The sequence below is a fragment of the Lutra lutra genome, chromosome 4 (assembly GCF_902655055.1).
Source record: "Lutra lutra chromosome 4, mLutLut1.2, whole genome shotgun sequence".
Classification (NCBI taxonomy): Eukaryota; Metazoa; Chordata; class Mammalia; order Carnivora; family Mustelidae; genus Lutra; species Lutra lutra.
This window is the reverse complement of record NC_062281.1, coordinates 127,013,159-127,040,101: the sequence shown is the minus strand read 5'-3', so window position 1 is coordinate 127,040,101 and position 26,943 is coordinate 127,013,159. Positions and strand designations below refer to the sequence as shown.

General features: G+C 41.3%; 1 long non-coding RNA gene across 1 annotated transcript; it reads left to right on the top strand.

The window, feature by feature from the left end:
- Nucleotides 1-673: 673 nt before the first annotated feature.
- On the top strand, nucleotides 674-12,657 carry LOC125098929 (uncharacterized). Its single transcript, XR_007126981.1, has 4 exons — nucleotides 674-1,904; nucleotides 1,986-2,053; nucleotides 10,060-10,111; nucleotides 12,474-12,657. It is a non-coding gene; the product is annotated as an uncharacterized LOC125098929 (long non-coding RNA).
- Nucleotides 12,658-26,943: the final 14,286 nt, after the last annotated feature.

Sequence of the window (26,943 nt, the reverse complement as noted above, 5' to 3'; positions counted from 1 at the left end):
GAAGAGCTACCATGATGTTCACATAGATATCCCTACAAATGTCCAAGGGGCAGATGTATTAAACAATAGAATCTTAAACAATAGGACATGGCTCAGCAGGTATTAGTAATTAAACAAACTAGAGTCTATGTGATGATACAAGCCACATAATCATGTAACTCTCTGAGTTGAAAACATGAGCACATTTTTCATGCCAGCCCCAGGATCAAGAGGATAGGTTATAGTTTTCACCACTCCACATAGGGGAGAACTTAGCCTGGTAGGGGAGGGTGGGTGGGAAGGGGCTCTGGATTCACCCTCATCTGGTCAAAGGGAGGACCGAAATTCTGTCCATAGGTTCTAGCAGGTGTAACAACAATGGCATGGACCACAGCATACTGTGCAGGCATGTATGCATGCACAGGTGCATTTCATCAGTCATCCCAGAAGAAAGTCCAGTGGGTTGTGTCTGTTGTAGGGCTAGCTGAGTATAGCCATGGCTTTTATTAAAGTCATGGTAAGGGTCTGCTTACCAAGGGTCATGGCCTGCGCATACATGCGTGAGCAGCCCACCCATTCTCTATCTTTCGCTAAGACCAATGCCTCTCTTACAATTCAAACACAGCATTTGCTCTAACGTCATACTCAACACTGTGACAAATTTTCTCATCTTCCTTATGACCTAGGACTTAAAGGCTTCAGCTAATTTAGGAAACAATCTGGTCACCAAAAAGAATTTTCTCAGGAACGCCACCAGGACAACTTGGCAATGCCATAATTCTTCAAACAGCCAACCCACTTAAATGAGAAAAGCACACATCTTCCATATAAGATTCAGATTTTGTGGAATATCACTCTTTAAGCATCAAAATAGAAACGGCTAACCAAAACCATGTCAAAATCATAAGACGGAGGAGAGAAGCAGGACAGATTCCAGAAGCCCTTGTGTCTATTCCAGATGGCACACTTTGAGTCTGAAAATTCATTAACAGATCGGCAGTGTTGTTTTTTGCATTTTGTTTCATTTTTAATACCCCGCACAGGTGGCTTGATTTGTCTGTCCACAAAGGGATTACAACCACTGAGTCAGAAAAGAACTCAGCCTTGAATGCATCGCCCATGCCACCTGCCTGGCAGCCTCCAGAATGAGAAAGCAGCAGGTCAGAGGTTCAGGGAAATTTGAGATTTGCAAGGGGCCACGGCAAGAGGGAAACGGTTCCTGTACCTTCCTATGGCCCTGAACGCTGCCAGCTGGCTTGGGCACTCCCAGCATGGAGGAAGCCCAACCAGTCTTTCCTATTTTCCGTGACACAGTTGTTGGCTTAATCCTCCTTCTGGAGTGCGTAATCCTCAGTTAACCACTAGTTGAGGACCTCGCTCCCACCTGGAATGGGGAAGCAACCAAAGCACACAACTTGATACAGTTCAAGGCAGCCAGGGACTGATCTAAGAAAGCTAGCTTTATAGCAGAAAAAAGTCCACGTCTACGCAAAGATGGCCAAATAAGCTAACGTTTCTATTATCTGCCTATATACTTACGTGTGTGTGGAAACCTTAGAAAGCAGGAAGCCATTTTTACTACGGGAGTCAAGAAGGAAAAAAAGCTTAGCAGCGCAGGCTGGCCAGTGTAAACTGCTCTATTGATGAAAGTGTCAGCAAGGGCCTTTCCTGAATGGCTCACTTCACCGGACCTGGGACACTCAGGTACCAGCTGATGCCCCAACATCAAACGTGGGAGCCAAAACATGGCAGGAAGCAGATGGTGTCATATTTCCTGGGTCTCGCTGTCCAGTTGAGTTCAGCGCCTGCCAAGTGCAAAATGAAATGTCTCTCCTTTCACAGAGCCCCGCACACACGGCAAGCTGGGGTGGTGGCTGTGGTGGCAACGGCAAGTTCAGGGGAAAGCAGGAGCCTCGGAGGCACAGGTGCCTTCTGATCGAAGATGGGGAGGGCGCGGGGCGGAACTGGCAGCAGGAGGTCACTCTCTCTTTTCATCCATTTATCAGACAGAGCAGAGTGGTTTGCAAGTCAGATGCTGAGAGAGGCAATGGAAATTCAGTCACAGCAGAAAAAGGTAAAGAGCGGGGCGAACTCTTGAGTGGCCAGATGGACAGTCAGGTCACAGGTCATCAAATCAGTCACACAGTGCCACATAAAGCAGCAGGCTGGCACTAACAGGGAAGACCCACCTGGCAGGCTGGCAGACAGGCATGCAGAACAGGCACTGCTACCTGAGATGAGGCCGGGTGTGGAGGTGGGAGAGAGGAGAAGAAAGGGGGCTCCTCTCCAAACCCTACTGGCCTCGCTGCATTAGCAGTGCCTTGCAAGAGAAAATATATAGTCCTCCTGAGTTATATCATGAATATTTACTGAGCAGCAGCTTCTATAGAAAGACAGAGGCTCCATACACACACACACACACACACACACACACACACACACACACACACACACTCAGCTTCTATTTTATATATATAATGTGTGTCTTGCTCATTAGCCCTGCTATGCACAGATAATTAGTTAGCTGTCCCCAGCCTTGAGCAAGGGTCCTATTCTGAGACCTATATGTGTTGATGGGTATAGAGAAAGAAAACGTACAGTGCTGCAGGCAGAAAAGTGGATTGGAAGCCTTCAGGGGTCATCAGGATGATAATGGGAATTCGCCTCACTGAGAGGGGTGGGGTAAAGCACATGGCAGAGAGGAAAACACCTGAACTTCAGAGTCTGTGGAATCAGCTTTACAGCTTTACCAGGTTCCATAGCCTTGGGTAACAGACTCCACCTTTCTGAGACTGGGTGTTCCTATTTATAACATAGGGAGGGTCTGTACCATGAGGAGTTGTATTTCCTGGACTTCTGCTGCAAACTACTCAGAGAATGACAATTCTTTCTTTCTTTTTTCCTTTCTTTTACGATTGGAGCAACATCTTTATTTTTGTTATTTTTTAAAAAATGTTTTCCATTTCTTTTTATTATTATTAACATATAATGTATGATTTGTTTCAGGGGTACAGATCTGTGATTCATTAGTGTTACACAATTCACAGCACTCACCATAGCCTCCCCAATGTCCATCACCCTTCCACCCCCCACACTCCAGCAACCCTCAGTTTGTTTCCTGAGAGTAAGAGTCTCTTATGGCTTGTCTCTGTCTCTGGTTTTGTCCTGCTTCATTTTTTTCCTCTCTTCCCCCATGATCCTTTGCCTTGTTTCTCAAATTCCACATATCAGCAAGATCATATGATAATTGTCTTTCTTTGATTGACTTATTTCGTTTAGCATTAATACCCTCTAGCTCCATCCACGTCATTGCAAATGGCAATATTTCATTTTTGATGGCTGCATAATGTTCCTGTGTGTGTGTGTGTGTGTGTGTGTGTGTGCATGCGTACGCACGCATGCACACTTGTATACCACATCTTCTTTATTCATTTATCTGCTGATGGGCATCTAGGCTCTTTCTGTTGTTTGGCTATTGTAGACATCACTGGTATAAACATTGGGGTGCATGTGCTCCTTCAGATCATTACATTTATATCTACATTACATCTATATCTACTGGTATAAATACCCAGTAGTGCAATTCCTGGGTCTTAGGGTAGTTCTATTTTCAACTTTTTGAGGAACCTCCATGCTGTTTTCCAGAGTGGTTGCACCAGCTTGCATTCCCACCAACAGCGTAGGAGGGTTCCCCTCTCTCCGCATCTTCGCCAACATCTGTTTTTTCCTGACTTGTTAATTTTAGCCGTTCTGACTGGTGTGAAGTGGTATCTCATTGTGGTTTTGATTTGTATTTCTCTGATGCTGAGTGATGTTGAGCACTTTTTCATGTGTCTGTTAGCCATTTGGGAGAATGACAGTTATTTCTTAAAATTTAACTGAAGGTGAGTCCTAACCTGGAACCAGAACTGGCTAGCTCGGGATACCTTCTGTGGCAGATGCTACAAGGTCACTTAAGTCACTTAAGCAGAAGGAGAGCATGAACTGGCTCATTTACTACTGAATCTAGGGGTATAATTGACTTTAAGTAAAGGCTCCTACTGATATCACCAGGGCTGTCCCCATTCTTTCATTTCTTTGTTCTCTTTCTTATTAGGTGCCAACATCTTTCTGTCCCTAAACTGTTGATTTCTTTCATAAGACTAAGAAACCTAGGCTTACGTTGTCCTTACTACCTGATACCTCAGCCATTTCTGACCAGTGCATCTTCACCCTCAGACCACCTTGCTGCGTGAGACCCAGGAGCAGCTCTGGGAAGGTCCTGGCCCTGCAGGTTGGTGGTTTTGTTCCATCCAACCCTCCCTGACTATTTAGCTCCATTGTGGATAGGAGGGATCTGCTGATTCGAAAACCTTGCCCCAAAACCTGGGGCATGTAGGCCAAGCCCTAACACCTTGCTCCCTCCTATCAGCCCCACCCTGCACCGTGATTCAGAAGAGCTGGCATGGCTCTTTAGACATGGCTCTGCAGCTTTCCACTGCAAAACGCTGCATCCCTGGTCTACCGGCTTTGTGCCTTTCTTTTTCTCCTGAATGATCTCCTTTCCCTCTCTGTCCGCAAAATTTCTAGATGCTGATAATCTAGAATCTAGGCTCCCTGTTCCCTTTCTCTGCCCCATACTTCCTTTGACAAATGCTCACAACAGGGTCTTCTTTTTTCCCACGGTATGGTCATTATGTCAGTGGGCACCCACAGTCCCATGTACCAATTGTCTACTGCCTCAAAAACTTCAGCATCCTTGGGGCGCCTGGGTGGCTCAGTGGGTTAAGCCGCTGCCTTCGGCTCAGGTCGTGATCTCAGGGTCCTGGGATCGAGCCCCACATCGGGCTCTCTGCTCGGCAGGGAGCCTGCTTCCCTCTCTCTCTCTGTCTCTGCCTGCCTCTCTGTCTACTTGTGACCTCTCTCTGTCAAATAAATAAATAAAATCTTTAAAAAACAAAAAAAACAAAACCAAAAAAAAAAACTTCAGCATCCAAGACATCTGGTGCCTGTCCTCTATGGTGGGAGCTTGAGACTACCATGTTACTTGTATGCAAAAGACCATCCATTCATAACTTTAAAAAAAAATAGAGGAAACTTTACTCTACTCTTTAGAAGGCCTCTTCCTCCATGAAGCCCCCAGGGTAATGAAGCACATACCAAAGCAATCTTTAGGCCTATAGAGAAAAAGGAGGCCTGCTGATAAGGACTAGTAACTTGAGTTACTAGAGTTGAGCTCCATTAGAGTTGAGCTCTATTTCCCTCTATTTCAACTCTAATAGAGTTGAGCTTTATTTCCCCCTCTTCTGTTTTGCTAGCCAGACCAGAGGCGTAAGAGGAATTAATGTTTAACAAGTTGAATAACTAATTGTCTGCTAATGAGTCCCCCCTTAGGCTCTTACTGAAGTGGGTGTCATCTGTAAATGCAGTGTTTTGTGCAGGCTTGAAGGCCTCTAATGACACATCATAAATATTCTTAGAGAAATTAAAAGATGCAGTAGCCCTGATCTCTTTTTGGCTTCTTGAAGACTCTTCAGGGTCCTGTTCCCATGGCTTGCAGGGTCTTCCTGGGTAATAACAAGACCCAGACTTCGGACTATCCTTAGAATCTACATCCTGTTTAGAAAGTGAGTACCCACTTCAGCTTTGGCCCCAGATGTACACTACCTGACAGCACAAGCAGGGGGACGCACAGGAGGTGAGAGAAAGAGTTCTCCTGGGTTATCACCGAGAACACCTAAGTCTTGGTTTCTCTTCTGCCATCAGCAATTGAGAAAACTTGAGGGAAATTGCATACCTTCCCTGATCCACAGATTTCTCATCAATATGATTAGGAAATTGGAGCAAATGATGGTCTCAACAAGCTAATTTTGTAGTTGGGCAAATGGACAAGCATACGAACATTAAAATGCAATAGAAATTTAAATCGCATGTTGTATCAGCCCAAGAGGTAACTCATGACAAAAATGACAATGAGCTACTAGGACAGAGGACCATGTCTTTGTTAGGTCTATTCCCAAGACACATAAACTGGCACATAACATGTGCTTATAAAGTATGAATTGGATGGGTGGACAGACAGACAGATGGACAGATGGACTGGTGGTTGGATGGATGGATGGATGGATGGATAGATGGATGGATGGATGAACATATGGACTGATGGAGGGATGGATAAAGTGTGGATAGATGCACGATTAGATGCGGGAATGGAGAATTTGAGAAATGGGTGGAGGGACGGATGGATGTGGATAGATAAGAAGATGAAGGCTGGGTGGACAGATGTGAACAAATATACAAATATTTAGATAATTGAACACAATTAAGTAATATGCTGGGCAGAGAGAAACTGAGGATAAGAACTTCATTGTCTCAAGGATCATGTGTAACCTATGCGGGTCTTTGAGGCACTTCTGAAGTTTCTGCTAAAGTCGGGAGAAGTGAATTACATGTGTAAACAGTAAAAATTTTGCTCATAGTGAATTGAGTGTTATGACAAACCCTACAATGAAAGGCTTCATATAAATATTTCCGTTATATGAAGTCTAGGTACAGGTTCCTGTTTATGCTTCTGCCTCATGGTCACAGTCCTCTCTCAACTTTCCAAAAGCCTGAGATGAGTACATTCAAAGTCATCCTGTCAGATACAATGTGACTTTGGAATTCACTTAAATAGCCTCTCTCTATACAATTCGTTTTTACATGAAGACCAATTGATCAGGTAGGCCCTAAAAAGCACACTGGGCCTTGACTCAAGGTACCACACTCATTCATTTGTTCAGTCATTTATTAAATGTTTCAACAAATAAGAACCAAGCCCCTCCTATTGCCGGGCACTGCGTTAGAGAATGCTGGGGGAAGGGAAAATACAGTGGTGGGCAGGGCATTCTCATCCTGCACCCATGGCTTTTCCTCTGCTGTTAATTCACAGCACACTTTCATCTCCCCATCTCTTCCATCCTGGCTTTTCACAGAGAGACCTAACGTAGAGAGAAATGTGATTAGCCACCTCCAATTCTCTTTCCTTACTTCTGAGAGGCATTTCCCTCACCTGTGCTTTTTAAAGACACTAACATGCACACACAGCTCAGCTTTTTCCGGACCTGTTCCAGTCCCCTTACCTCTCCTCCCCTCCCATAGTTTGGAGAGTCTATGTACCTTAATTATGTAGCCCCCCTGACAGACACTAGCTCAGCACCATGCTGAGCGAGTTAATGTTCCCGGGCATTGCTACCCTCCCACTTCTTGCCCAACGACTTTTCTTCCAGGTGAACTGAATGGATTGGCTCTTAATGTGCAGTTTCCCTGAAATCTCACACCACTGTGGGTCCCTATCATGTCACACTCTAGTGGCGGTAGTAGCTAGCTTGAAACATAAGCTTTATGGATCCCGAGCCTAATGATGAGCCAGGCTATACAATCCTTTGGAACTTACCAGAGACTTGGCTGTAACAAAAATAGAGCAGAAGTTAAGAATATCTTAATATCCAAAAGCTCAGAGGATTTCTTCTAAAGCTGTGTTGTTTACCCACTTAATGCCATTGGTGATTCAAAATCAATGTAATACAAGCATTCACTAGAAACATACCAAATGCCCAACAGGATATGAGTTGGGACTGTGACACCTTCACTAATAAGGGATGACAGCAAACAAGCAATACAACAGTCGAAGATTTTGAGAGACTCTCATCCCTAATGTGTATGGCAGTCCCTGCTTGCAGAGGGTGCTGCGTTATTATTAGCATGGGAGAACCAAAGGACGATAAAGATCATTCCAAGCCATTCTTCCAGACGAATAACCTAGAATAATACTGCTCAGCTGAGAGTTAAATGGGGAGTTTGCAAGGTCTTCTAGGGACATTCCACCCAGGAGTTTAATCTGCTGATAATTGCTAGAGAGATTAGCTTTAGGAAGAGGGGAAAGTACTCATCTTCTATGTGGGGACCAAAATATCTACTCATTTGATTGTTACCCTCTGTGTCCCTTTCCCTCTCCTTAAATTAGCAAAATATGCATTCAAAACCAAGCATGTTGGGACTCAGTGGGCCTTTAAGATGTCAGATTCACTCAGGCTGAACCCTTTTCCTGCAGAAATCCTATAGCTGGTTCCTCTCTTCAACTCTTGTTTGCTCATATCATGGAGGCCTTCCCAAAATGCTCTCTGTTAAGAGTCGCCTCTGTCACTCTTGGTCTGTTGTGTTTGTCTTTGTAGCATGTAGCCTACTTTCAGCTGCTTGTTTGTTATCTGTCTCCCCAATTAAGAGGTAAATTTCAGGAAGGCAGATGCTTTTTCTGTATTGTTCAGCACTAATTCCGGGGACCAGGCAGTGGCTGGCACACACTGGATGTTTGATAAATATTAGTTGAACGAATCAGTAGGTTTTATTTTTATTATGAATTAACCCATCAGCTCCCTTTCCTCTGGAGAAGAACACCAAAGTAGGAGCCAGGAGAAGAAAAATATAAGACTGATTCTGCTATTAACTGGGTACATGTTTCTTACAAAGAGGATGAAATTTTCTTAGCCTCAGTTTTCTCCTCTGTAAAATAAAAGCCAATGACGGGGGAGAAATCTGTCTTTTCCACTCATCAGATTTCCAAGAGGAGGGGTTTTTATTTGTTTTTTCTCTAATGCTCCTGGTCCCCTGCACCACCCCCTTGGTGGCAGAGTGGCATGGATAATGGGTGAGGTACGCAGAGACGCCAGGCATGGCCAGCTCACCCATTCCCCCTACTGTGTTTAGGAATTGACTGACCCTGGAAAGGCACATGTTCTCATCTACTCATTACCATGCAGTAACCTTTGAAATTAAATACCTGCTCCTCTTGGGGGAGAGGGAGGGTTACAGTGGTCCAGTGTTACCTGTCCTGAAGGCTGAGCTCTGGGCTATGTTGCGTAGTAAATCTATTGTACCTCATGCCTAGATTGCATTCTCCAGCTCACCCTCTATCAGAAATAGAATGATATTTTGATCTTCATTTAGCTATTCTTTTGTTTATTTCAATCGGTTCAGAACTCTGGTGGGAGAAAGAATGGTATTACATACTAACCTGCTTATAAAACAAAATAAAAGGATATAGCTAAAGTCTCTTCCATGGCACTGACTATAAATATATACATTATATTTTTCTGTGAAATATATAGATTAATAAGTATGGATATGTGTTTCTCAATATGGACATATACATGAATACCCTCTTTCTTCCAAGAAGTATAAGGTGTATAGTATAAAATATGTATTTATAAGTTGAAAATATATATATTTTCTAGAAGTATATATACACATATGTACATGGATGTTCACATATGTATATATGGTATATACATATATATAATATGTATATCATACACACATACTCCAGAGAGAGGAGAGAAGGCATTGTAAATCATGTGTGTATGTGTGCATTTCTCTCCCTACAGAAATAGGGAAAAATGGTTTCAAAATTTGGGAGTAAGTTTTTAGAATGGTAGGAATTGACCTTAAAAAGAAAGAACTGGTTAGCATGGTGGTCATACAAAATAACTGAGTCATACCAATGTGTTGTAAGAGACAGGTCAGTTAAAATTTCAAGAGAACTCAGTATGTAAACTCTACTCCTACCCCCTACCCCCACCCCACACTGTCCCTAGATGACTCCATTAACGTCAGCCCTATGATTCTGAAGCATAATGAAAAGAAGAGAAAACTCAGGTGGGTCATTAGAGGAACCGTAATGATAGGTATGCTTCGGACAATCTTGGAGAAGGGTTGGAGGTGAGGAAGTGATGCAGAGAAGGCCCAGAGGCTATATCAGTGCATCAGACAAAGACAGCCATTGTCCCTGCATTTGATGTCACATCCATCTTGACCCACTTGCAAAAGGTCCAAAGAAAATAAAATTAAATGCATATTTCTTTCATTCTGAGTTGTACAAGTTTTCACACTTGAACATTTCTGCAATTGGGGTATGTCTTACAATTGATGGTGCATCCTAATTTAACCCTTGACATTTTTTCTTTCTCAGTGCTATATTCTATAATGGTGCATCTCACAACTGCTGGAGTCTTAGATTGGGTGAAACACAGTAGTTCATGCTCAGTTTTCTATAATCCATTATAGGGAAATGAGCCAGAAATGTGGTTTGGAGTAAGATGTGCTTTGCTCAGCAAAGGTAAGTTGAAACACATGCTCTGTATGCCACTTGTCAAGTGTAAGCAAGAACAGCCTTTCCCCAGTGCAGTTTGGAAACATGCATCGAGAGCCCATAATCCTTCTTTGCAAGAGTCCCATTTTATAGAACTTTTTTTTTTTTCAAAATAAGAAACCCATAAAAGTTTGTGCACAGAGATATATTTTAGACTTCACTTATATTAAATGAAAACACCACAAAATATTCAAAAAATAAGGGATTTTATTGTTAAAATAAGAACATGCCCACAGTGGAATATTATGCAGTCATCAAAAGTGACAGTTTTAGGGGCACCTGGCTGGTTTAGTTGGGAGAGCATGCTGTCTTCATCCAGGGTTGTAAGTTCCAGCTCTATGTTGGGTGTAAAGACACTGAAGGAGGAAAAAAAAAAAGTGCATGGCCAATACTTATTGATGTGCAAAATGCTATTAAGATCATGTTAAGTAGAAAATAGTATACAAACTTCATATTAATGCTTTCTAATTTGGGGACTATTCTACATGCATAGCGAAAATGGCTTATAAAATGCAGCAAAGTGCTAGCAACTCTTACCTCTCTTGCTAGGGAATATTCAGCTGATTTCACTTCTATATACCTTCTTTCATTTCCAGAAACCTTTACAACAAGCATGGATTACTTTTATGGCTAGAAGCAAGTCTTCTCCCTTCCAAAGACAGTTTGTTTTTTCCCCAAGTTCCTTTTTCTCCTAATAAGTCAAAAATGACCTGCTTTTGGCCACAAACTAGATATTCCTGAAAGTTATAACCATTCTCTCAAAACAGGGAACCAAGGGCCATAAAAAATGCCCTTGATGCTAGATGACAAATCATGTTGGTCAAAGCAGGCTGCTCAGGTTTCCTGGGCATACAAATCCAGAAATAAATTGCTGACTACTCACTTTCCATGGGTCTATACCCTGAGGAGGCCCTATCCCTCCCTGGGAAATGACCTCTGGATTTCTCATAAAGGAAGATGATGACTAGAGCCAGGAGTGGGGCTTACAAAACTCTCCTTTATTACCTCTCTATTTGCCCTTGGCCTACCCCTAGGCCCAGAGGAAATTTCATGGTCCCCACTCTCTAAAGAGCAGATGGGGAGAAGAGGGCAGAGTGCACAGAAGGGAAAATGTGGAGCCTGCTAAAGAATTTTGCCCAAGGGAGATTAATAAAGTTTCATACTACATCTCAGAAGATGAAAGTTCTTGTCAGTGGGGAGGAAGATCAAGAGATTCAAAGTCAAAACCAAGAGCAGGTGATAGCAAACTGAAAAGACTTCATGCACCACAATTAGGTAATAGAGCATTTCTTCCATTTACCTATGGAAATTTAGTATATAGAAAATAGGAGGACTTTTCTCAGTATAGCTATGAAAAGTGAAACAAGATAAGCCAAAGCGACGTTGTAATGGTGGAAAGGCCACCGCTAACCTGCTTTCATTCACAGGCTGTGATTCTGAAATGTTGCTTTAGAAAATTAAGCAGAATGAGTTTTTCATTCCTCTTTAATTAAAAGTTTCAGCCATTTTCCAAGTCTGACTCTTTCATAAATGATCTACAAATACATCTTTTATCCCTTCTCCGTCCTGTAATTGCCAGTGACTGAGCTGGACTTAGAAGATGGAAGTCAGGATACCTAGGGGTTGGGCCACACATTTGCATTTCTTAAAAGCCCCTGAGGTGATTCTAGGGTGTTACCAGTTTGTGAAGCCTGACCTGGGTGATCCCTGACTAAGAAGTAAGCAGGGAGAAGAATCAAACACTTAGCATAGAAAAAGGTAAACATAATTTTACTATTCATGTACAGGTTTCCTTTGGATCAAAGAAAGAAATAAAAATTAAAATTTGAATGCCAAGTTACACACTACTTTTACACTCATCTTTCCATTTAAAGCTCAGTAAAATGCTGTGGGAAAAAAAGCAGAGGAAGCTTTCTCTTTTTTTCCTCTTTCATTCTCTCTCTCTATTTTTCCCATAAATTGTATTTTTCATTTCAAGATCTGTAACTGAGGCTCCGAGCTGTTTAATGACTTGCCTAAGGTCGCAGGGCTAGAAAGTGTTGGAGAGCTCCTAGGCTCTGAGGTCCATGCTTTTCACTCATGTGTGAACCATGGAAAATGCCCTTTTCATGGCCCATTCACTACCCCTGGTGAAGCCCAGTGCCTCCTTAATTACTGGCTCTCTTCTCATGACTCTTTCTGTAACTGAGCTAATGGGTTTTTTGTTTTGTTTTATTTTGTTATGTTTTAGCATTTACTATTATGTTTCAATACAAATGAGCAATGATATGTTGAGAAAGTGAAAATCAATGCCACTGATTAAGAAAATGTCCTCTAATTTGCCTTCCAGACACTCAGCTTTAAAAGATGGATGGAGGAAAAAATCTGTATCTGGCTTGATTGCTTATGAAGAAAATCCCTCTAAGTATAAACACTTCTTTGAAACTGTCAAGATAATAATAATGTTAATATTGACTACACTTTTATTCTGCTAAGCATGTGAATTCACTTAATCCTCACAGCAACACTACATGAGATAAATACTCTTCTTTATTTTAATTTTTTATTTTTTCAGCATAACAATATTCATTATTTTTGCACCACACCCAGTGCTCCATGCAATCCGTGCCCTCTACAATACCCACCACCTGGTGCCCCCAACCTCCCACCCCCCACCCCTTCAAAATTCTCAGATCGTTTTTCAGAGTCCATAGTCTCTCATGGTTCACCTCCCCTTCCAATTTCCCTCAACTCCCTTCTCCTCTCCATCTCCCCTTGTCCTCCATGCTAGAGATAAATACTCTTCTTAAACCCATCTACATGTAAAGAAATCATGGCATAAAGAGGTTAGGTAACTTACTCTAAGTCATAATTAGTTACTAATATTTGTCATAGATCCAAGGAGAGAGCTAATAAGCTATGCTACCCTCCATTGCTCTCTTGAAAGTATCTTACAAACCAGTGCTTATCAAACCTCCCTAAACTTCTAGCAAAAGGAAAAGTTCATTTCGATCGAAGTTTAAGTGTGTGATATTTTTATTTTTCATAACTTTGAAAACTGGTGAAAGTCATGCCTACCTTGTTTGCTTGTTGTACTGCTTAAGAGCCTTCTCTGATCTCACTCAAGACTTGTGGTGGTTGCATCCGTGAAGGCCCTGTTACTGCACTTTGGCTCCACTTCCCGTCTACCATCTACCTGTTCCCACATTGCACTGCAATCATTGGTGCATTTCTCCCCAACTACTCTGTAGATTTCTTGAGAGAGGGATTGTGCCTTTTCTTTCTTTCCTTTTTTTTCCCCCACTCTAATGCCTCTCTTTGTGCCCTACAAAGATAAGGAAGATGTAAATTCCAAGTCAAAAGATGGACATAGAACCTAGATAACCATGCACTATGTTTAAGGTTTTTAAACAAATTCTATAATCAAATCCCTGTAATGACAAGACAGTCTAATGTAGTAAAATATGCCCATATAGTCATTAAGTAAATTTGGGTTGGAGAACTTGATGACTAACTAGGAGCAACTGACAAGAAAAAAATTAAGTCTTATACAAAACTACTAATAATTTCAGAATTTTGGTAATTCTCTAAAGAGGAAACAAAGAAAATCATGGACTCTTCAATTAGTCTACTTTTTAAGTATTTCCCTCTAATGTAGTTCAAGTTTAGTTTTTCTTATTCCTCAGCTTGTGCTTTTAAAAAAATGGGGATGTATTAAAAATTTCAATTGCTTATTCTTTATTTTTTAAAATTTTAATTCCAATACAGTTAACATACTGTGTTATATTAGTTTCCTCTTTTCTGAGCTTTTCAGTCCCTAAGCACGGGAGCCTGACACTCACTTTTGACTATCTGCAGGTGATTCCTCTCTCCCTATCACTCTCTCTCTCTCTTTTTATTTTCTCTCTCTCTGTCTTTGTCTCTGTTTCTCTTTGGTCATTAAATAGGACTTCTGTTTAATGGACCATTTTCTTATAAAACAGGAACTTGAGTTTTACTGTAAGAACTTTTTTAAAGATAGCTGTGTAATTCTGTTTTCTTATGAGAAAGAAAATATGACCAGAAGTCCTTGTATCTTAGAAAATGTTTTCAGCTTCCAAAAAAATTTAGCCAAAGACTAGTCCTGGTCTCTTAGCTAGAAGTCTACATCTCTGAACCAAATGAAAGTAAAAAGAACGTGAACCTCTGTGTATGTTGTAATGAGTTTAGTTGGGGAGCCAGGGCAAGTGTACAATTTGTGGGGCCCAGGACAGAAGGAAAATACAGGGCCCCTCGTTCAAAATTAGAAAGAATTTCAAGTTGGTGACAGTGGAGCATTCAAGCAAACATGGGATACTTCTAAGGCTGATGTCCTGTACAACTGCATAGGTGACATGTCCATGAAGCTGATCTATGAAGAGCTTTCTCTGGTAGGGGCACCTGGCAGTCAAAGCAGGAAAAATGCAGGGGTGGCTAGAGAGGTCTGATGATGAGTTACTGTCTCAAAGTCTAGACAAGTCACCAGCTGCTGGTGGTAACTGAGTTTAAGTGTTATTAGAAATAGAAGAGTGTAGACATGATAGATGAAGAAAAGAAAGAAAGGAGATTAACAATGTGACTGTATGCCTTGCCAGCCAACATTCATCTGGGAATCATACTTGGAGACCACAGTGCAATTCTTATTCAATAACATCTCTGGAGACCACAGTGTCAATTCTTATTCAATAACATCTCTTTCTTTTAATCAAAACTGATAATAGCCACAGTTTCTCAACTACATTCAACAGTAAGAAATTCCCTAAAGAGTAGGTATGCTATAAAAAAATTGGTGTGAAAGAGCCTTAGAGATTTGAAAGCCGAAGAAAATACTATGGATACCTAAAGGTTTTTTTGACTTTTAATTTTAAGCATGGTTCTTTCTACTTTAGCCTATTAATTGGTTGAGCAAAAGAAACAATATGCCTTATAATGCCTGCCTCATCTCCCTTAGAGAGACCTTGTGACGATCACTTGCAGTAATACTTGCCTTGGGGACTTATAAACTATAACGACTATGACAACTAAAGGCAGTGTCATTCAGTAGAGAAAGTTCTGGAGGCAGAATGCAAAGACTTGCATATACCAGCAACTCCATAACTTACCACCAGTGACCTTGAAGCAACTCTAATCCCCCCTGAGCCTCAGTTTCCTCTCCTGTACAATAGAGATAACAGCTTTCTGTTTAAGTCAAAGTAGGATAATGTGTAAAGATAATCTTGTACAATGTTTTTATTAAACTGTAAAGTGTTGTACACATTTAAGCCATTTCCATAGTAAGAACTTGGCACCATCAAGGTCACCTCTGAAGCTAAAGAATTGAAGCTCAGAGACATAAAACTCCAATCTCTCAGAGATTAACAACAGAAGATGAAATTGTATTCCAACCTTATGTAAGGAAAGATCTATGCCCATGATTACAGAGGTAAATGGCAACATAAATAAAGCATTTCCTTGAGCGTTTTTGTTTATCCCCCTGTGTTTGAGCCATATGGTCATCTACATTTTATCAGCAGTAGTACACACAGAAAGGTAAGGAAACTGTAGGTGGGAAAGCCAGTGGTTTTTCTCATGGTGTCTCACATAGACTAGACCTTGTCAAGCAGAATAAGCAAATTTTTTCTGCCTCCTTCCAAATAAATTGAGCTTCAATCCCCAGAAGTGTTTTTATACACAGTGTTTACCCTCAAGGAAATTTTAAGTCCTCTGTCCAACTTCCTACCTTTCCAGCCCCAACTCCCCCTTCACTGCATCACTCATCAGCCCTCCCTTGGCACCCACCTTCAGCCATTAGCAAGAAGTAGCAATGAAATAGGCTGAGAACAAAATGAAACACTGTCAGGGGCTGGAGACTTAATGGGAAAAGCAAAGAAACTGCAAATCAATAGGAGTCAGATGATAAGATGTGTATGGAATAGATTCCTGTTTTCCATGAAAGGCCTACAATAGAGGTAGGCTAGGATTTTCTGTTGTAGAACTAACCTAAAGTGGAGTCACTTATATCAGGAGTAAAACAGAAGTGGTCAATACAGGACCCTAAAGGAAACTTAATCTAACCTTATAGGAATTTATGACTCTTCTCAGAAATCAGCAGAGGACATCAGCCAGTCCCTAAATGCCAAATCTATTCATACCATCTCTGGACATCCTTGCTCACCTATTCAGCTACCCTGATCCAAATAAGAAAGAAGACCACTAGGCAACCAATTAACTGAAAAAGTGAAATAACTTCTTCCTTTATCGCATAAAAATCCCTTAGTCTGAAAACAACCTACTCATTGCTTCTGTAGATTTGAGTTTCCTGGCTTGCAGATCAAAAGCCTTGCATTGAACTCATCTTTCTGCTTTGTTTTATTCAGTATGCAAAGCTTGGTTTTTGACACTGTTTATCTATGCTTTTAGCCTTAGGTAAAAGAGCAGAGAATTAGTGTCAGCCACCCAATTCCTGGGGTAAGAAACCAGGCCAGAATTTGATGACAAATCTTCGCTATAAATCCATGTGTAGCTTTTTTCCAAGGCAGCATCTGAAAGTGTGTATCTCTTAATGACATGGTTGAATTTGTGGATTAGAATCTTTGCTCTCGCCTTTTGGAAAAATAAGAATAAAGTCACTAACAGAATGCTGCTACCAGCCAAAAATACCATTTCAAGTGTAAGTTCTAGACCTTTTAAGTAACAAAATGATACCTCCTAGCAGATCTCTGTCTTGCCTTGAGAATTCCAGGTGCACTGGCTGTGCTGGTCTCATCACAGAGAAGGTGAAGTTGAAGTTCCAGAGTCACTGAAGGGGAAGCTCTGAAATTCCTCGAAAAATAAGGAGTCTGTCACTTGACAGCTGCCAGAAAAAATGCACTCTTACATTTGAAAAACTACTATCAGAAGGAGCTATCTGGCTTGGCCACCATTAAATCTCTGCTTAGCACTACTTCCTCTGCAAAGCCCACAGAGTCAATGGCTGTTAACCTCTCACTCCTGTACCTTATCCATGGACTATCTCTGCATGTTCACGCCATATGATAATTGTTTGTTTACATGAGTGGATCTCTATTATAGGTTCTACAAGGGTGAGACCTGGGTCTTTTTGTTCATCATTGTCTCTCCAGTGCCATGCCTGATGCACAGTAGATCTAAAACATGTTAACAGAAAGGAAGCTGTAGTATGTAGCCAGTCTCATTAAGGGAAATATAGATACCAAATTAAAGGTCCTGTACTGTCCCTGTGTCAATGCCAGAACCTTCAAATGTTGTGCTCAGTCTTGGATACCATATTTTATATCATTGGGAAACTAGAATTTATTCACAGTTGGCGATCAAGATGGGCGGTGGGAAGGGGAAATGCTTGGCAGAATCTGGAAACCATGTCCAATGAGGAACAAATGAAAGAACCGGGAATGATTAACTTGACTAAAAGAAGGCAAAGGAAAGATGTGGTTCCTCTCCCCAGATATTTGAAAAGCTGTCAAGTGGAAGAGGTAGTTAGATTTGTTCTGTGTTACCCTAGAGGGCAAATTAAGGTTAGTGATTAAAAAGTACAGAGAAGCAGATTTGGGCTCACCAAAAGCAAGAACATTCAAACAAACAAAACAAAACAAAGGAAGAAAGAAAAGGCTCATCGACAATGGCAGAGAAAGAGTAAACTTTCTATCTCTGAAATGACAAAAGGAAAAGGGCATTTGGGGCTACTAGGATCCCTTCTAACATAGGGGTTCTAATTCACTACATGGTAAGCAAGTACCCCCAGAAATCATGGATATGGAACCACACTAGGAAATAAGTGATGTTAGCTTCTTTTATTTATTTATTTATTTATTTATTTGACAGACAGATCACTAGTAGGCAGAGAGGCAGGCAGAGAGAGAGAGAGGAGGAAGCAGGCTCCCTGCTGAGCAGAGAGCCCGATGTGGGGCTCAATCCCAGGACCCTGAGATCATGACCAGAGCTGAAGGCAGAGGCTTTAACCCACTGAGCCACCCAGGAGCCCCTGATGTTAGCTTCTTTTCTAGGCACGAGTTATAATAGGTGGAAGAGCTTAGGAGACAGCACGGAGGTCCCAAAGATGGAGGCAAAAAGGAGAGGCATATGCCTCCAGAGGCAAGAGATGTCTGAAAACGAGTTCTCACGGCACCACTTTGACTATTGCTTCTCCTAGTCATAGAAAGCATCAATCTGGAGTGAGAGTCCAAAACAAAACAAGAATATTTGGAATTTGGTGGAAAGGCACATCTTTTTGAACATTAATACTCAAAAGAGCTGCAATCACACATCTGCTTTCTTGTTTGGTTTACAATTGGGGGAATGGGAACAGAGGACCCCATGAAATTGAATGACACTTCACATTGATAAGCATTTCTGAAACAAGATGGTAGCAATTTAAGGAACACATTATACTCTCAAGCTGCATAAAGAACGAGCAAAGAACATACTCTTTAATGCTTAATTTTAATAATGATCTTACTTGTTACAGATACAGCATTTCACAATGAAAGCCTGTGTTTCAGTCCAGTAATATGATAAGACACAGCTTGTAAAAATGAGATTGAGTTTAACTATGTTCTTCTGTTTTATTTTCCATTTATCATGTGAATTGCTTCTAAATAAGATTGTCTTACTTCATTAATTTGCATAATTACTGAAATATAGCATGGGATCCCAAATAACAAACTCCTGATAATATCATTTCAGATTTACTGTGACATTATTTTGAAAATGACAAAAACTGATACACAATTAAGTGCAGAGTAAAAGTGTGTAAGCTAATTATGTTGCTTTTGAGTCTTCAAGACATAACGAAGTTATTTGGGGCAGAACAATAATTTTTTGTGCCCAGATGCTAAACAGCTTGAAAACCAAAGAACAACTGGTGAGTACTATACCATTTTAGAGTAATAAATAAGTCTGGTTTTGACAGAGTAGGAGCCAGGTACAGTTTCGTTTTTGTTTTTGTTTTCGTTTTTAAGTGAATCAAGACCGTCGAAGAAAGATGAGAAAAGTCTTTAATGAAAACTTAAAAATACCTGTTCAGATGTATTTTGATTTTTGAAATAGCACCCGAACAAATCACCTCGACAGTCTCTGGTCCCAGTAAGGAAATCCTGATGCCTTGTTTGAGTTCAAACTTTCAGCAAGTGCAAACACTCCACTCAGCTCAATCTTCCAAAACATGGGCGAGATAGAAAAGTGGATATGGATAAAAAGCTGCAAACTATTAGTTAGCTCTCAGACACTCAAAGAGCCAAATAGTAACTGCTCCTCTCTGAAATGGAGGCTGCTGGAAGACAACAAGGCTCACTGACAAAATAAATCCCATGACCTGTCTCGGCCTAGCTGATAAACAGGGGCCCTGTCTGATTAAGTGTCTTTGCTAACGTCACAGAGACAACCACAGCACAATAGTGGAGACAAAAACAGCACCTCTTTCTCCTGCCTCCCACATCCTCTTATTCGTCATTTTAAACTGAAAGCTCAGGAAGAGCAGGCCTGTCTAAAACATTGCCTGTTTCCCTGAGACGACATCCCTGAAGCTGCAAAGCGGGCTGTTACCATTCTGCTGCCCTTTCCTTTGGGTCATGATTTGAGTAAATCTGTGACTTTCGCAAGACAAGAACATGACGGTTGAAGGATGGCACAAACAGATGTTTGTATTTTATGTAGACTCCTGGTAGAATTGTTGTTTTTCTAGTAATTCACTGAAGGACATCAATTCTCTGAAGAAGAAACATCTCACGGTTCTGTGGTAGCAACTGGATTAGGTGAGCCCCCAAGGGCTGGGACGGCCTGAGTTGCTTTGTGGTTTCTCTGCTGGGTCACCTGGTGGAGGAGCAAAGCCTGCCTTCCCAAGCCTTTCGTCTCCACAGAACGCCAGCAGCTTGTAAGCCTGGGCCAGATGCCCTCATCCCATAGCGTGAAGGAACAGGCTCGCCTGGTTCTGCCAAACCTCTAGGCCATACTCCACGTGTTAGTTCATATTAAAAAATAAATCTGGAGCTGTTTAACATTCTCAAGCTGGTTGTGTGTATGAGTGTGCGCACATGTGTGTTTGTGTGTGTGTGTGCAAGATGCGAAACTTGAAAGCGGAGTTTCAGCTGGCCCAGAACCTGCTGTACCCATCCAGCTGTTGGCCTTGTGCCTCACGACACACTTAGAGCCCGTATTAATAGCTCCTGTAAAAGAGGCCCTATTAGTGTACCCAGGCAGCAAGGTTCTCAACAGTTGTAGGGAACATCATTTGACCCGACAATGGACAAATAAGATTTCTTCATGTGTGAAACAATAGGACGGTGAGATTTCACTGCGTCCACGGCGGTTTCCAGACCTTGCCTGAAAGCTCCAGGGAAGGCAGCACATTGTCTCCCAGGAGAGTCTATTCCATTTCTGGACAATGGCTCTGATTATTAAAAAGTTCCTTCCTATTGGAATGGGTCTTGCTGTCTCCTCTACCTAGTAACGTTGAGCCTGAAGGCTCATGTACAGAACTTTACATTCACCTTATTGAATTTTAGTTTTACTATTGCAAGACCGCAAAGAGTTCAAGACCCTATTTACCATCTCTCCCAACTTTGATCAGTCACTGGTATCACTAGCTCTCCGTTATCATGATACATATCACTAACAAAAAGGTAGATAAAACTAAAACAAGGAAAACTATCAGTGTGTGGCACGTTAAATGTATCTTTAGGTAAACACTGATCTATTAGTCACCAGGTCTGGGGTAGAGTTTTCCATGAGTCATGAAGTGGCCTAGAGGGTTCAGTCTTACTATACCTATCAGAGGTTGTTCAGGTATGGCTGTCCCATGAAACCTGAAAACTCTTCAGGGCTAGGATCAGCCACCTTGTGTATGCTTGGTGTCTAATACAGTGCCTGGCCCAAAGAATATGTTCCATAAATGATTGTGAACCAACAAATATTTCCTTGGGGACCCTGTATCAGTTACTAGTGATTACTGCTTCTTTATCTACTACAGAATAAAATCTAACACTATGCCAACCCATTCTAAAAGCTTCCTTTACCACCCAGTTATGGTTTGGGACCATCTACATTTTTCTCCTTCAAAAATTACAACTGTATTCACCTCCATTTGCTTGTTTTTATTATACACGGTGTCTTGTGTTGTGTGGATTTTCTAAGGATGCCAAGATGTAATTTACCAAGCCAAATTCATTTAGAACAGCCAATTCTGTTCACTTTAAGAAACATCTCTGAAGCCTATTTTGTGTTAGGCTCTGTACAGACACTAAGGATATAAAAACAAAAATGACATAGTTTCTGGCTCCAGGAAACATATAGTCCAAGGAGGGGAAACAGGGACGTTCAAAACTATGTATTAGGAACATCATGGAGAGGGCAATGGAGACACAGAGGAGGGGCACTTAACCTGATTTATAGTGACAGTCAGATACTCTTAGAGGAGGTAATACCTGGGCCTAAACTTGAGGTATGAACAGAAATTAAGTACATGAAAGTGCTGGAGGTGTGCATTCTGAGAGGAAAACAGAATGAGCAGAAAGCACAGAGGTGTGAAACTATATAAGATAAGCAGAAGCTAGACTATTCCAGAGTGAAATTTTGCTTGAAGCACAGAGCTTCACAAGATGATGCTGGAGACTTAGAGGACTGGTCACAGAAGGCCTTGTTGGCCGTGGTAAATAGAGTATGTTTTCAGAGATCAACAGGGAGATGTTAGAAGCAGAACCATTGTATGTTTCATAATGAGGGATTTATTATGGAAATCATACTAAACACAATTATAGGAGTTGCTGGGCAAGTGAGCATCCAGTAGGAAGTAGGATCAGAAAGGAGTCAGCCACCAAGGACATTAAGCCACCAAAATGGGATTGTAAGGCTTAAGGGATTATCTAAAGAAGCCGGGTCTCTCTTCAGTGAGCCACACACTAGATGATTGGTGGTGGTCCTGAGGCTGCTGTTAGTCAAAGGGTCAGGAGTTGGGAAGAAGAGCTGGAGGTGGGAGGTAGGAGAACAAGTACAGCCTGGAACCTATCAGTCCCTTTACTGACTGCATCTAGCCATGAAGACTTTCAGAGAGTAATGTTTGTTGTTTCACTTTTGCCTTCCATATCCACGTCTTACATAAATTCTTCTTTTGCCTACTATAACCCACTACATACAGAAAAGGAATTCCATGAAACATAGTTTAGTTGAACAGTAAACACTAAGCTAGTACAGTCAAGAAATGAAAAACAGAGGCAAAACATGGTCAAGAACATTCCAGAAGAAGGAAAGACACTGCTGGTGCAACACTACTCATCACCATTTGTCATTCACTGCCACACAATAAGATTCTTGACACCATAAGTGCCATAAAAAACCTCTGAGGAGCCTCGCACCTCGCATATTTGCTCAAAATTCCAAGTGGTAGAGAAGTATGATTAGTCAAGCTATGGCCGTACACCTGTACTGGCTGCCAGAGATGGGAAAAAAGGAACTGTCTGCCCACTTTGGCATCCATAGACTGAGACAGGGCTCTGCATTCCATCTCTTTGGGGATTTTCCCCTTAAAGTAGGAAGGTTGTTTGGATGCTACAAAATAACAACAGAGACAAATATCCATGCCCCATATTCAGATTAAATGTTAGGAAAAAAGCCATTCCCACGGGTACTCTGAGAATGGATTTTGGCTATGTGCTCTCTCTCAATTAGGGTTAGAGGAGGTTGCAATAATATATCAAATTATCTATGTCTGTAACTAATATATATCGACATTTCAGAAGCATGCAACAACATAGTCAATAGCAGCACAGTCAACAAGAAGATGATTACTTTTTCATTTAATAGTCCAAAGGCAGTGTTTGGGATGGGAGTGAAGCTCAGGGACCCAAGTTCTGTCTTCAAAGGGGCTCATAAGGTTATGTGGGCTATTCAAGTCCCAGGAAGCCAAAAGAGGGGGAATAAAGGAGCAGTTATGTGTAGAGGTTTTATGAACCAGTCTAAACAGTGGCACAGCATGTCTGTTTACATTTCAATGGAGAGAGCTCAAATGCATGGCCTCACTTACCAAGGAGGGAATCTGGGAAAATGGACTGGCTGTGTGCCCAAAAGAGAAGAGAATAAATATTGGGGGTCAGAAATTGTTTTTTGCCATAGAGTCTGTCCAAACCATTCCAGATTCAAATCCATCTGAGTAATTTCAGGTAGTCAAAGGTTACCAACTTTTACTACAGATAATAAACATTTCAGGCTTCGAGGTCATTTGATCTCTGTAACAACCATTCAGTTCTATCGTTGTAATACAAAAGCAGCCATAGACTATATTAAAAAAAAAAAGTGTGGGTGTGGCTGTGTTATAATAAAAATTTATTTACAAAAAATAGGCAGCAGGAAGGATGTGGCCTACAGGCCATAGTTTGCTGACCCCTGATATAATCAACTCCACTGTAGGCATCATTCTCTTTGAGAGAGATGGAAGCAAAACTAGAGCTAATGAGTTTTTTTTTTTTATTATTCATTTATTTGACAGAGAGAGATCACAAGCAGGCAGAGAGGCAGGCAGAGAGAGAGGAGGAAGCAGGCTCCCTGCTGATCAGAGAGCCAGATGCGGGGCTCGATCCCAGGACCCTGAGATCATGACCTGAGCCGAAGGCAGCGGCTTAACCCACTGAGCCACCCAGGCGCCCCAGAGCTAATGAGTTTTCATTTGCTTTTTAAACCATTGACATTTTACTTCTGCCCAGATGTCTTCCCCCTGTACCCTATTTCACCTTCTGTGTATCCTCATTTCTCCTCAAAATTCTTTTTGTTCTCCATGCGGGTTAGTTCACCATTCCTCTTCATTACTAACACTTATGCTCCATGGACCATGGTCCTGTTCATTTGAATGGTGAAATGAGCCTTGAATCATGGCAACTCATTCATACGTGACTTTCTTTTGCCTCTTTAAGCAAGGTATCACTTGCCTCCTTCCCTTCAGTTGCAAAGATTTAGCCAGAGTCCTTTTCTTATCACGGCTATAACACCTGTCTTCTGCTGGCATCCATGAAACGGTGGTAGGTTAACTTGGGAGCTTGCAAACAGGGCAGAATCTCAGCACCTCCATTATTTTTGACCGACTATATGATCCCATGAATGGAGAAACATGGTAAATAAACGGGACTAAGAATTAATGTATTGTAGATCAAAGGAGAACTGTACCAGGTTACCTTTAAAAAGAGTGGCTAATCTCAAGCTATAACTCTAACCCTTTCTAAACTTACAAGAATGTAAGAGATGGGGCACCAGGGTGGCTCAGTTAAGCGTCTGCCTTCGGCTCAGGTCATGGCCTGGATCAAGCCCCATGATGGGCTCCCTGCTCAGTGGGGAGCCTGCTTCTCCCTCTCGCTCTGCACCACCACCGCCTCCCCCAATCCCGCTTACATTCTCTCTCTATCTCTCCCTCTTTTTCTCTCTCTCTCAAGTAAATAATTAAAATCTTTTTTTTTTTTTTTTTTTTTTTTAAGAACGTAAGTGGTAAGTGTAATACTCTGGAGATGACTTTGAATTTTCTGTGTCTAAAAATATATGTAAATCATTTCCAAATGTCAGTGCTGTCACTATTATTAGTGCTAACTTACAATATACCTTTCAACCACATCACCACTCCAAGGCCAAGAAGAATTGACATAGAATATATTTGGCCTACTATGGACAGCTTTGAACAGGCGCTGCATCAACAGAGAGAGAATTCTATATGTTCTAAAAGCAATAGAATGTAGAAAAGATGAGGTGAATTGCCCCTGCCCTTCTGCTTTCCTGTTAATACATATCGAACTCTGTCTTTGTGAAGAACCACTGTGTTTGGCACCAGGATAGGAGGTATGGATGGAGAAGAGTCTATCAAGGAGTTCATGATTACAGAAGCAAAAATCACATAATAACATTAGGAAGTGGAATAACCCAAAGTTGTATTAGTTGGACATGAATGAAGCATTTTCAGGAGAGGCTGGGAGAATATGAGAGGAGATTCTGACATGAGATAAAGCTGTGGAAGAGTTGTCTGGGGCTAAAAGGCAAGGGTTCTAGAAGAGCTGAGTTTTGAGGCAGTGTTCTGAACAATGGAAAGACATACATCTTCAGAGGAAAACAGATGGCTTTTGTGGCAGTGTCATTCATGATCAGGAATACAAAGTTGAAAACAAGAGTCAGGAAGTAGCACAGTCAGGGAGAGTGATAACTAAGGGTACCGTAAGGTGACCTGGGCCCAAGTCCCCTTCTGTTAGTCACTAGCCATCTGAGTCAGCCAGTCTTAGCCTGTCTTTATCTGAAAGTAGGGGAGTGAGAGAATCAGATGTTCTTTCTAAAGAAACTCTTTAATTTTGTAATTGGCTTTTAAGGAAGTAAGAAGCACGTTAACTTGACAAACCAGACTGTTAATGTTGAGTTATAATGAAAATTAGATTTGAAAGATGGGCTGAGCAATCGGCAGTAGGTGAAGACACTTGTATCGAATATCAGGATCGATAGAGAGCTGTTGCTGGTCCTTGAACAAAAATGACTAGATTAAAATTATCTGTGGAATGCAATCCAAGAATATTGAGTGAGAGGGCTTTCAAAATAACTAGAGTTAATTCTAGACTGTTTTTTCAAGAGTCATATATATATATTTTTAAAAGGAGACTTATAAACAAAACATTTCCATCAACCTGAATGAGGGTGGTGGTAATTAAAACACCAATTAAATAATTTATCCTGTAAATGTTGAAAGATTGGAAGCTCTGGTGGCCTGCACAGTACAATAGAAGTGTTTGTGACACAATTATTTTTTAAAAAATGAAATAGATTAATCTTACATATTATTTTAAGATGCTTTTTAATCTGGGGTACTTAAAGCTGGTTGTTCTGTATTTCTTTTTTTTTTTTAAGAATGTATTTATTTATTTGACAGACAGAAATCATAAGTAGGCAGAGAGGCAGGCAGAGAGAAGAGGAAGCAGGCTCCCCGCTGAGCAGAGAGCACGATGCAGGGCTTGATCCCAGGACCCTGGGACCATGATCTGAGCCAAAGGCTGAGGCTTAATCCACTAAGCCACCCAGGCGCCCCTGCTCTGTATTTCTTAATGGTAACTGGTTGGCATTGCTCTGATCATGGTTCACAAGCTAGAATTTAGCCCTATTTTTAAAAGTCTATGTGCCTATAGCCATAGGAAGAAATAAATGCATTTTCTTATTCTGTTACACTGTCTTATGTTCAACCTTGCATCTTACCAGAGTCACTTACCTCCATGAGGACATCAGAACCTCTGTCAATGCTCTCATTTTCTGAAGCAATCTGGGCCAGTTTAGGAGTCTGTTTATTGCAGTGTGGTGAGCCTTTGATAGGTTACCCAGTACCTGAATAAAAATAGAAGGAGTGGGGTGTTGCCCTGATGTGGACAGCATCTCCCCCTGAAGAGGCTACAGCTCCCTGGAAATGCAGAGCAGGCCAGGCTGTCCTCACACGGTCAGCTGAGGCTCTCAAGCCAAGCCCAATAGCCTCCCTAAAGATTTTTTGGGAGCAAAGACAATACACAGACTCCTAAAATTCATGTCAATACGCAAACCAGGGTACAGCTTTATGGCTAGGATAAACAAGCATCTACCAAGTGCTTCCAATTGTTTAGTCTGTTTCATAACATTACTTATCTTTATTGAGACATAATTAGCATCTAACATCATATTAGTTTCAGGTGTATACTATAAAGATTCAATATTTGTATATATTGTGAAATGATCACCATAAGTCTAGTTAACATCCATCACCAAACATAGTTACACATATTTTTCTTGTGATGAGAACATTTAAGATCTACTTTCTTAGCAACTTTCAAATATACAGG